The following is a 12,521-nucleotide window of genomic DNA, read 5'->3' as shown; positions in this document are numbered from 1 at the left end:
TTCTGTATTGTACTATATTTGAATTGTATGTCAGCAAACATAGTGAATAGAAAACTGTGCCCTTTAAAAAATTGCCAAGAGTAGCTCATCTGAAAATCAAGTATGTAACTTTAAAATATTGAAATGATTTTTCACTACCATCAGATGGTTAGAATATTGCCAATGAAACAGCTACTCATAAAGATCAAAGTAAAATACCCAGGTTTCCCTTACTAGAATCCTCATGTAGAAGTCTCAAATCATTCGAGGTGTTTTCTCTGTTTCCTCACTGTGATATCAATAAGTAGAGCGTCCTTAGCTCTGTGTTTTTTTCCTCTTGAAAATCTCAGATATGTAATCAGTTGTGCCTGATATTTTCAGTGTAGAAATTATTTTGTAGTCTGTTTGGAAGATTAACTCTTTCAAGACCATTAGATTAGGACTTATCAAATAACTGTTGCATAGTACTAATGGGTACCTGGGTAATATTGTGTAGTGTCACAGGAGATGTGCTCCTTAGTCAAGAAAGCAGACTTTTTCTTTTTTTTTTTTTTTTGGAAACAGAGTCTTGCTCTGTCACCAAGCTGGAGTGCAGTGGCACAATCTTGGCTCACTGCAATCTCCGCCTTCTGGGTTCAAGCAATTCTCCTGCCTCAGCCTCCCGAGTAGCTGGGACTACAGGTGTGTGCCACCATGTCCAGCTATTTTTTTTTTTTTTTTGTATTTTTAGTAGAGATGGGGTTTTACCATGTTGGCCAGGATGGTCTCGATCTCTTGACCTCATGATCTATCTACCTCGGCCTCCCAAAGTGCTGAGATTACAGGCATGAGCCACCGCACCCGGCCAGGAAGCAGACTGTTTCATGAAATCTACTAAGCTGTGTTAATGAGCTATCAACCTATATTGAGGTAAGTATCTGCAGTCTATCAGAATCACTTGTTTCCAGTGTAAATAATCTTTGCCAGTCTCCCCTCAGCCTATGGGAGTACTAGTGGTGATGTGAGGGTTGACATAAAAGAGATAACGATATTTTCTGTGGCATATTTGCAAATTCTAGAATTATTTGCATGTATCTATAGCTGGGATTTCACTGCCTAGGCTGGAGGCTTTGTGAGGCCAAAAATAGTACCTGTGTTATAACAGGGAAAAATGCCCCTTTTTAAAAGCACTCAGTAGGATCTGAGACTCTGATTAGGCAAAGTCTATACAACGCCATTTGACATGGAGTAAGGATCAGCATCTATCATTGTCTTTTCTTCTATCAGTTACTGGAATGCTGTGCAATTAAAAGCATTCCATAATTTAAGTACCTACACTAACATCCAGTTGGATTGCATAGACAGAAACATTTGACCATTCTAATTTACATAAATTATTTGAATATTATCACTGGAGAGCTTGCTTCAATTGTATTCTCCTATGGAAAATCCAAACCATGTAGGATTATCTTTTTTGCCTTTAGTGAATGTAACTTTTAAACATATATTGTTGTATTTTTTTATACCTGTTGGAACAGATGAGTTTGGGACATACTCAATATACTATATTCTGTAAGCTTCATAGTCATATAAAATATGGTTTTTCTTTGTTTAAATAACAAGTTAATAGATACTATAGATTTGGGAAAGGAGTAACTTCAGTTTGCTCTATTATATGTCTCATTACCAAATGTGTGTATGTGTAAATCATTGACATGCATAAGCAATCACATATTTTTCTGACAAAGCAGCAGAGCAACTTGATTTTAAATATTCTGGGAGGCGATTTGACAGGATAATCAATCTTAGATATTAAATCCATAATTGCTTAGTGATTAAACACATTCAACATGAATGTTAGGTAATGAATTTTGATCATCTTTTGGACTACCTCTGATTCATCACCAAATATTTCACTGTGAATAAGCAAACACATTTGGAATATGTTTTTAAGTCATCTTAAAGGACTGAATTATTATATTTGAGAATTACGTGAGCATAATCTATATGCAGCTTTTTCTTTTGAAAACATAATTTTCTAAATTTCTTGTTCCATTCTTCCTTTTACTTTTTTCTACTTTTATGCTTGAAAATAAAGCATCTCTATTTAAAAAAGTTATTGTGTACAGTAAAAAAATGCTCTAGGCCGGGTGCAGTGGCTCACGCCTGTAATACCAGCACTTTGGGAGTCTGAGGCAGGCGGATCACCTGAGGTAGGGAGTTTGAGACCAGCTTGACCAACATGGAGAAACCCCGTCTCTACTAAAAATACAAAAATTAGCTGGGTGTGGTAGCAGGCACATGTAATCCCAGCTACTCAGGAGGCTGAGGCAGGAGAATCGCTTGAACCCAGGAGGCGGAGGTTGCAGTGAGCCAAGATCGCACCATTACATTCCAGCCTGGGCAACAAAAGTGAAACTCTGTCTCAAAAAAAAAAAAAAGTGCTCTAATCTTTGCAATGGTAGCACCCACTTTGCTATGTTGATTACAAGTTTTTGGAAATCTCCAGAACTTGTAGGGGGAGAATTTAGGGAATAAATGAAAGTGATTTTACTTGTGTCCAGTATTTATGTTGCTGACAAGTGTGTACTTATTTTATTTTATTTTATTTATTTATTTATTTTGAGACGGAGTCTCACTCTGTCGCCCAGGCTGGAGTGCAGTGGCACGATCTCTGCTCACTGCAAGCTCCGCCTCCTGGGTTCACGCCATTCTCCTGCCTCAGCCTCCCAGTAGCTGGGACTACAGGCGCCCGCCACCACGCCCGGCTAAATTTTGTATTTTTTTAGTAGAGACGGGGTTTCACTGTGGTCTTGATCTCCTGACCTCGTGATCTGCCAGCCTCGGCCTCCCAAAGTGCTGGGATTACAGGAGTGAGCCACCGCGCCCGGCTGTGTGTACTTATTTTACCAAACGTCTTTTAGAAGACCAAAGATTGAATGTAAACTAAATTCGTAAAAGACAGACAAAGGCCAAAAGGTAGAGATATCTAACTAAATTAGTATCCACATAATGTAATGATCACTAACAAGGTAAACATTTAGTAATACACTAAGTGAAACATTTAGTAATACACTAAATGAGTACCAAGAGACTGTTGTGGCAGTTGCAGTGTTTAGAGGGTTGTGATTGAAGCTCTTGTGCTGTCAACTTAATGCCTGTTGGGGCATCCCTAATTGGGGTCACTTCACACTTGTCTACCCCCAGAAGAACAATGGAGTCGAGTGTGCAGCCACCTTGTTTGAAAGTGGTAAAGGAAAATTTAAATTGATGGAACCACAATCATAAAAAAAATACGAAGTTAATGATTTTAGAATCATGACCCCTAATCATATCTATTATTGTATTTTTCTTCTCTGAAACAGAAACAGTTTAATAGAAACAACTATTTAGGAGTGTTTTTTCCTGTTACAGAGCTTAACGTGAGAGAACAAGTTGGTGTATGGTTGTGTGTCTGTGTGCGCGTGTGTGCATAGTGTGTGTTTTAGCCAGCTAGCTGCTTTTTTTTCAATTGTAATGTTGTTGATCTTAGGGAATATGAACAGCCTCTACAGCTTTGAAGAGATAAAAGATTATTTAGGTGCTGTGCCGTGTTGTTAGTAATAATGAAGTAATGCTATGTTCCTAGAAAAGAGTATCTTGATTATGAGGACACACTTCTGTGTTCCGATTACAGGAGAATATGATGAACGTGGCTGTTTTAAAACCAACTGATTACCATTGCTTTTAGAAAGAAGACACTTGTCTTTGTCCTTTTATTGTGATAATCTGGTGCTCTAATTTCTGATAGAACTGTTATGTTGCAGTGTGTGAAGCAGATGTGTCTAGTTTGCTAAGGAGAAGTAGAGAAAATTGCTTACAATAAAAAAATGAGTGGTACCTTCTCTTTCTATGATGATGTTCAGCAAGCCTCTAAGAACTCTTGGGTTTTGGTGCACAAAGGGACTAGTGATTATCCACCAAGCACCATTCCAACAAATACTGGATGAGCCTCAATGCTTACGATACAAGAGTGAGAATCAATTCAACTGTTTGGTTTGCGTAGTAGAACATAACTGATTTCTGCCTAGAAAATTGTATCTTCATTAACTCTCTGACCGCTGTGCTAGAGAATAAGTGTTTGCTTAGACAATGTTTAGAAAACTCAAAGTAGTTAAAGATAAGATGTTAACTTGAGTTCTGATACTGTTTTATACTGGTAACTATTTTCTTGCAGTCTGGATATAAATTTTAATAAAAGTTGAGGAAGCTTGTTTTTCCAAAAGATGATTTAATTTTGTATTTTTGAAAACACAGCCCATGATGTAGTAAACTTGCATGTTTTTACTACTTTTTACTCATATCTGTACCTTGTTACTGCCAAGAATGAACTTTAATGGGATCTTTGCTTGTGTATATTTGTTTTAATAAAAGTTATATGTGTATATGTATACACATGTGTATATATGGCAAAAGATGAATATGATTTTATGTCATTATTTTCAAGGTGGACAGTTTGTTTTTCCTGTTATTTGTTGGAAATTAAACAAAAGTTGGTTAAGAATGGAAGGTTGCTGGGTGTGGTGGCTCATGCCTGTAATCCCAATGGCCCAGGAGGTTCAGGTGGAAGGATCTCTTGAGGCCAGGAATTTCAGACCAGCCTGGACAACAACGAGACCCTGTCTCTTAAAAAGTAGAAAATTAGCCAGTAAAGATGAGATGCACCTACAGTCCCGGCTACGCAGGAGGCTAAGGTCGAAGGATTGCTTGAGCCCAGGAGTTTGAGCTGCAGTGAGCTATGATTGCGCCACTGCACTCCAGCCTGGGCCAGAGAGCAAGACCGTGTTTCTAAAACAACAGCAACAACAATAAAGACGGAGGGTGGTTTTATAATTACTTAATGCGTGCATTTGTTTATAGACAATAGGCCTGTCTCTTTGGTTTTGGCATTTTTCTCAGCAGAATTTAAATTAGTTATTCATATGTGTTCATGTGCATACCTACATTATAATATATATATTATATTGTTATATTCTAGTCCATCATGGAATGGAACTGAACATAATTGAACATTGCTTCATTTTGATATATGTAACCAACAAACGCTATTCTATTCTAAGTACAGATTTGTTGCACAAATCAAATGTGTTTCTGCAAAAAAAAAAAAACAAAAAAGACCCCCAGAAAACATTTCTTGGTCAGTCTATATGCATAGGATGGAATTCTTTATTTCTTGCAACTTCTGGAGGAAAAAGACAGCCTATCTTCTTGACCTTTGCATGACCATGTTGTAGAATCATTCAAGGGACATTAGGGGCCATGCTAATGCCAATCCCTTCATTTTACAGACTGTGAAAATAAGATTCACAAAAATTAAGCATCTTGTCAATGATCTGTTAGAGTTAGTAGAAGAGATAAGTCTGAACCATGAGCTCCTGTATTCACTGAAAATTTAGATAATATTGGATCCCTTGGTTTTCCAGAAACAGTGCTCGGTGGTAGGGAGAAAGTGATGAACACAGCATGTATTGTCCCAAGTGCTTCCCATGTAGCAGGAAGGGGACAGAACACACCTAATTAGAATGCAGTGCAGCTGCTAACATCAGCAAAAGAGACAACTAGATGCAAATACACACCACCATCTAGGAAGTAGTCTCACCTTCCTAAAACTCAAACCTGAATCTGATTTAACTAGAAATTTTCAGGAAATGTAGGGATCAAGAAAGCATACTAGACAACATTGCAGGAGACAATCAGCAAAACCCAAACTCTACCCAAATCTTTAGTACGAAGAAACCACTCTAACATATATTTGAAAGAAAAAAAGATAGAGGGGGGAGCAAAGATTAAGAGACATGTCAATTACTTTGTAATGAATCGGTTTGTTTAAGACAAACTATGCTTTTAGAAATTATATAATACAGAGGAAAAATGCAAGTATATGTATGAAAAGGAACTCGATGTATGCTATGGGTGGGACTTCATTTTAATGACTGAAGATAAGTGTCATTTATTTTTTTTTTTTGATAATGTGGGAAAAACCGACTGACTCTATAAAAAATTAAGTTGGATTCCTTCTTACCACATACTAAATAGAGATGGATTAAAGACATAAATCTGTAAAGATATATTAACGACATTGACAGGACAGTCTCCTCTACTTAAGAAACACGTGGAACTCAGCAACAGCAGATGCACAATTTTCTCAAGTCCACATGGAACATTCTCCAGGGTAAACCACACATTCGGCCATAAAACAAGTCTTAATAAATTTAAAAAGGTTAAAATCATAGTACGAAGTATCCTTTCCAACCACAGTGGAATGAAACTAGAAATCAGTGGCAAAGGAACACTGGAAAATACGCAAATATGTGGAAATTAGCACACTGTTAAACAGTAGGTCAAAGAAGAAATCACAGGAAAATTAGAAAATAGTTTGAGACAAATAAAAATGAAAACAACATACCAAAACTTCTGGGATGCTATGAAAATGGTGCTGAGAAGGAAATTTGTAGCTGTACATACCTACAGTAAAAAAGAAGAAAGATCTCAAATCAACAACCTAAACTCACACCTCGAAGAAATAGAAAACGAACAAACTAAACTCAAAGCTAGCAGAAGAGGGAAATAATAAAGATTAGATCAGAAATAAACTAGAGAATAGAAAACAATAGAGAAAAATCAATGAAACTGAGTTGATTTTTCAAAAAGATGAACAAAATTGAAAACTTTTAGCTCGAATGACTAAGATACAAAGAAAGAAGGCTCAAGTAACTAAAATTGAAAGTGAAAGAGGGGATATTATAACCAATTTAACAAAATTAAAAGGGCTTATAAGAGAGTACTGTGAAAAATTGTGCATCAACAAATTGAATGGCCTAGATGAAGTGGACACATTTCTGGAAACATATGACCTACCAAGACTGAATCAGATTAGAGTCATTCATTGTCTTCATCTGTTGTTGTGTTACTATAAAGAAATATCTGAGACTCTTTAGTTTAATTAGATCCCATTTGTCAATTTTGGCTTTTGTTGCCATTGCTTTTGGTGTTTTACCCAAAGGAATATAAATCATCCTGCTATAAAGACACATGCACACATATGTTTATTGTGGCACTACACAATAGCAAAGACTTGGAACCAACCCAAATGTCCAACAATGATAGACTGGATTAAGAAAATGTGGCACATATGCACCATGGAATACTATGCAGCCATGAAAAATGATGAGTTCATGTCCTTTGTAGGGACGTGGATGAATCTGAAACCATCATTCTTAGCAAACTATTGCAAGGACAAAAAAACCAAACACCGCATGTTCTCACTCATAGGTGGGAATTGAACAATGAAAACTCTTGGACACAGGAAGGGGAACATCACACACCAGGGCCTGTTGTGAGGTGGGGGGAGGGGGGAGGGATAGCATTAGGAGATATACCTAATGTAAATGACGAGTTAATGGGTGCAGCACACCAACATGGCACATGTATACATATGTAGCAAGCCTGCACGTTGTGCACATGTACCCTAGAACTTAAAAGTATAATAATAAAAAGAAATATCTGAGACTGGGTAATTTTAAAGAAAAGAGGCTTACGTCGCTCATGATTCTGCAGGCTGTAAAAGCAGCATGGTGCCAGCATGTGCATCTGGTGAGGGCCTCAAGCCTCCTCCATTCATGGAGGAAGGGGAGCTAGTGTGGGCAGATCACATGGGGAGAGAATGGGGGTGCGGGGTCGGGGGATGCAGGGAGGTACTAGACTCTTTGTAACATAAAAAGACCAATAAACATAATAATGTCTAAATAATTGCTAATGCATACTTTTAAAATTAATAATCATCAATGAAAATTTCAGATTATTTTAATGTAAACATGTTGAAGTTTTCCTCTTAATTTTTTGGACCTGAATTCTATAAACCAATAGAAAATATAAAAGGTATATTAGAAAATTTGATGGTAACTACTAGACAAAAAAAAAATAGCATAATAAAACAACAGCAATAACAGCCAAAGAAATAACGGAAATTCATTCAATCCAAATCAGTAGGAAAAAAAGTAGGGGGAAATGAAAACAGAAATTCTTGTTCTGCTTTGAGCACTTTTGGTCAAGCCATAGGCGCTCACCAGTCAGACACGAAGGGGCCGACCAAGCTCCTGAACTGAGTTTTAAGGCACCCACACTCACAGGAAAGATAGTCAAGAGGATGGATTTGTACATGACATGGGCAGCCTTCAAAATTAACAGGAATTATGTTTGGAAGATTCCTGTCGGTAAAATGGCCTGCCTGTTGCCTACAGAATCAGCATTTTGTTTATTGATATTTGGATTCTAAGGAGAAATGCCATCCCTGAAAACTGGAAAAAATATTTGGCTATGAGTTGATGAAGTTTTCAGAAATGTGTGTAGACTGCTGTAACTTTTAATCGACCTAACCATTCTTTTTCCTGATTACAAATGAGAGAAAAAAAAAGGAGCAAAATAAATAATAATTTCAACAAAGGTATTACTCCCTTTAAAGGTGAGAATCTAAGAACTCAATTATAAGTACCATAATGACTCACACAAAAATAGGTGCTCTTCAGAAGCTCTTGAAAGTAATGTCTTCTGTCAGAAAATTTTCTCCTAGCATCTTAAAAATACACAAATTTTCTTGTGATAACCATATCATAAGCATCTGCCCTACTCCAAAACTGTCCATAGAAACTGAAAGGTCGTTAAGGACTGTGGAAAGTGTTGGTGGTTGCTAAGGTTATTAAGTAAGAAACCCTAATGGGCTGCTGGCATTTCAGGAGGACTCTTTTCTACCAAAACTCATTATCTCAATACAACCTTTTCTGATGATAAAGGAGTTTAAAAACTACGTGTGCTCATATTGGTGGAATAAACATTGATGAATAAGCTAATAAGAATGCAAGACAAGAAAAAATTTTCTTTCTGAGAATTATTGATAATAAACATTTAAAAGCATCTTCACTTTTGAGTAAAGAAATGCAAAAAAGTGCATAATTTGATTTAGAAAAATTATTTTATCCCTTAAAAACGTCTTCATTTTTGCTACTCATTTAGCATCATGTTTTGAATCTTTTCAGAGATAAGTGTACTTGAATCTATGATATCATTTAACGTTTTTAATCAGACTTTAAAAAATAAACATAAGAACTGTATTGGGTTTAAAACTACACATTTAGCAAAATTTTAAGAAATATGAATGATGTATAACCAGGCTAAGCTAGGTGCTAGAGACATAGAAGCAAAGCAGACATTTTCTCCATGTTCCAGGAGTTTATAGTTTAGTGAGATGACAGAAATAGAGTAAGGAATTCATTTGACTGAAATTGCATTTTGTTCATGGTATGAAGTCCATAGGCTAACATGAAAAGGAAGTTTTCAGAAAGGGTAACATGTAAGCCAAGACTCCAAGCAGGAGCGATCTGGTGACCTTCTGAGGAATGATGCCTTTATTGTGATTATCCTTTATGTTAGCTCTTTATTTTATTTCAGCTTAACAAGGTTTATTGGAAAAAGAACTGTGGACACAAATCTAGTTTAGGGATCGCCTGGAGACGATGGGACCCTATAAAATTAAGATTAAGGATATATACATTTTACCTCCTTAAAGTGATGCACTTATCCTGGTTTAAACTTAAATTTAGAAATACTGAGTTCTTTTTAATTGTTGACATAGGTCCATTTCAGAGAGCATTTTTAAAATTAGAGTCATTCATTGTCTTCATTTGTTGTTGTGTTACTATAAAGAAATATCTGAGACTGGGTAATTTATAAAGAAAAGAGGCTTAGGTGGCTCATGATTCTGCAGGCTGTAAAAGCAGCATGGCGCCAGCATGTGCATCTGGTGAGGGCCTCAAGCCTCCTCTCTTCATGGTGGAAGGGGAGCTGGTGTGTGCAGGTCACATGCGGAGAGAAGCAGGGTGCAGGGTGGGATATGCGGGGAGGTGCTAGACTCTTTTTAACAACCAACACTCAGGTGAGCTCTCTCCAAACCTACTAGAGCAGGTCACCCAGGGGAGTGCACTGGTACGATCACGGCTAACTGCAGCGTCAACCTTCTGGGCTAAAGTGATCCTCCTGCCTCTGCCCCCCAAGTAGCTGGGACTACAGACACATGCCACCACACCCAGAACTAGCACAGGAATATAACAGGAAAGCCAAGATCATTCATAGACTATTTGAAGAAGCTGGATCGCCTCTACAGGCTCCCTGAGACGCTGAAAAACTGTGAGTCCGCTTGCTTTCCAAGAGGCGAGGCTGATGGTCTGGGGCAGGTTCTCAGTCCTGGCTACTAGCTGCCTGGAAGTAGACGCGGTACTGTTGGGGGTTCACAGTGAGAGTGAGACCAGCATTTAGGACTGCCGGCTGCGTGGGTGTGGGGTGAGGCCCGTGACTGCTGGCTTTCCCCAACTTCCCTGGTGACTTGTATGACTCAGCAAAGGTAGCCATAATCCCCCTGGGAATATAACTCCATTGGCCTGGGAACCACACTCTCTCATCCCCCACAGTAGCGGCAGCAAGCCCCACCCAAGGAGAGGCTGAGCTCAGACAGGCTTATCCCTGCCCTCACCTGGTGGTCTTTCTCTACCCGCCCTGGTTACTAAGACAAAGGTCATCCTCTCTTAGGAGGTCTATGGCCCTGCCCACTGCATGGGAAACCTGAATACTTAGCCAGGTCCCCCTAGGTCAAGTCTGCATCCTCCCTATAAGACTGCAGCTGATGTGCTCTTGAAAGCACCACCTCCTGGCTAGAGGCCAACCAACACAAAACCAGAACACTCAACAGAAACACAACCAAGGAGCCTCACAGAGTCCTCTTCACTCCTTTGCTACCTCCACCGGAGCAGATGCTGGTATCCGCGGCTGCAAGACCTGAAGATGGATGATGTCACAGGGCTCTTTGCAGATACTCCCAAGTACCAGACTGGAGCCTGGTAGCTCTGCTGCGTGGCTAGACCCAGAAGAGCAAGCACAGTTACTATAGTTCAGCTCGCAGGAAGCCCCATTCCTAGGGGAAGGGGGAGAACACCACATCAAGGGAGTACCGCACGGGACAAAAGAATCTGAACAGCAGCCCTTGAATCCCAGATCTTCCCTCTGACATAGTCTATCCAAATGAGAAGGAACCAGAAAAACAATTCTGGTAATATGACAAAACGAGGTTCTTTAACACCCCCAAAAGATCTCATCGGCTCACCAGTGATGGACCAAAACAAGACAAAACCTGAATTGCCAGAAAGATAATTCAGAAGGTCGATTATTAAGCTAATCAAGGAGGCACCAGAGAAAGGTGAAGTCCATCTTAAAGAAATCACAAACATCATAAAGGATATGAAAGGACAATCCTTCAGTGAGAGAGATAGCATACATAAAAAACAATCACGGCTGAGCACGATGGCTCACACCTGTAATCTCAGCACTTTGTGAGGCCAAGGCAGGCAGATCAGGAGGTCAGGAGTTCGAGACCAGCCTGACCAACATGATGAAACCTCATCTCTACAAAAAATACAAAAATTAGCTGGATGTGGTGGCACACACCTGTAGTTCCAGCTACTCGGGAGGCTGAGGCAGGAGAATCGCTTGAGCCTGGGAAGCAGAGGTTGCAGTGAGCCAAGATTGTGCCACTGCACTCCAGCCTGGGTGACAGAGTGAGACTCTGTCTCAAAAAAAAAAAAAAACAATCACAACTTCTGGAATTCAAGGACACACTTAGAGAAATGCAAAATGCACTAGAGAGTCCCAGTAATAGAATTAAACAAGCAGAAGAAAGAATTTAAAAGCTCAAAGATAAGGCTTTCGAATTAACCCAATTTGTCAAAGACAATGAAAAAAGAATAAAAAATGAACAAAGCCTTCAAGAAGTTTAAGACTATGTTAAATGTCCAAACCTAAGAATAATTGATGTTCCCAAGGAAAAAGAGAAGTCTAAAAGTTTGGAAAACATATTTTGGGGAATAATCAAGGAAAACTTCCCCGGCCTTGCTAGAGATCTCGACATTCCAATACAAGAAGCTCAAAGAACACCTGGGCAAAATTCATCGCAAAAAGATCATTGCCTAGGCACATTGTCATCAGGTTATCTAAAATCAAGACAAAGGAAAGAATCTTAAGAGCTGAGAGGCAAAAGCATCAGGTAACCTATACAGGAAATCTTATCAGATTAACAGCAGATTTCTCAGCAGAAACTCTACAAGCTAGCAAGGATTGGGGTCCTATTTTCAGCCTCCTTAAACAAAACAATTATCAGCCAAGAATTTTGTATCCAGTGAAACTGAGCTTCATAAATGAAGGAAAGATATGGCCTTTTTCAGACAAACAAATGCTGAGAGGATTTGCCACTACCAAGCCAGCACTACAGGAATGCTAAAAGGAGCTCTAAATCTCAAAACAAATCCTCAGAATAAACCAAAATAGAACCTTCTTAAAGCATAAATCTCACAGAACATATATAATGATAACACAATGAAAAAAAAAACAAGGTATTTAGGCAACAAATAGCACAATGAATAGTACCTCACACCTCAATACTAACATTGAATGTAAATGGCCTAAATGCTCCACTTAAAAGATGC

This window comes from Nomascus leucogenys, chromosome 7b, assembly GCF_006542625.1.
Source record: "Nomascus leucogenys isolate Asia chromosome 7b, Asia_NLE_v1, whole genome shotgun sequence".
NCBI classification, from domain to species: Eukaryota; Metazoa; Chordata; class Mammalia; order Primates; family Hylobatidae; genus Nomascus; species Nomascus leucogenys.
This window is presented reverse-complemented; position numbering follows the sequence as displayed.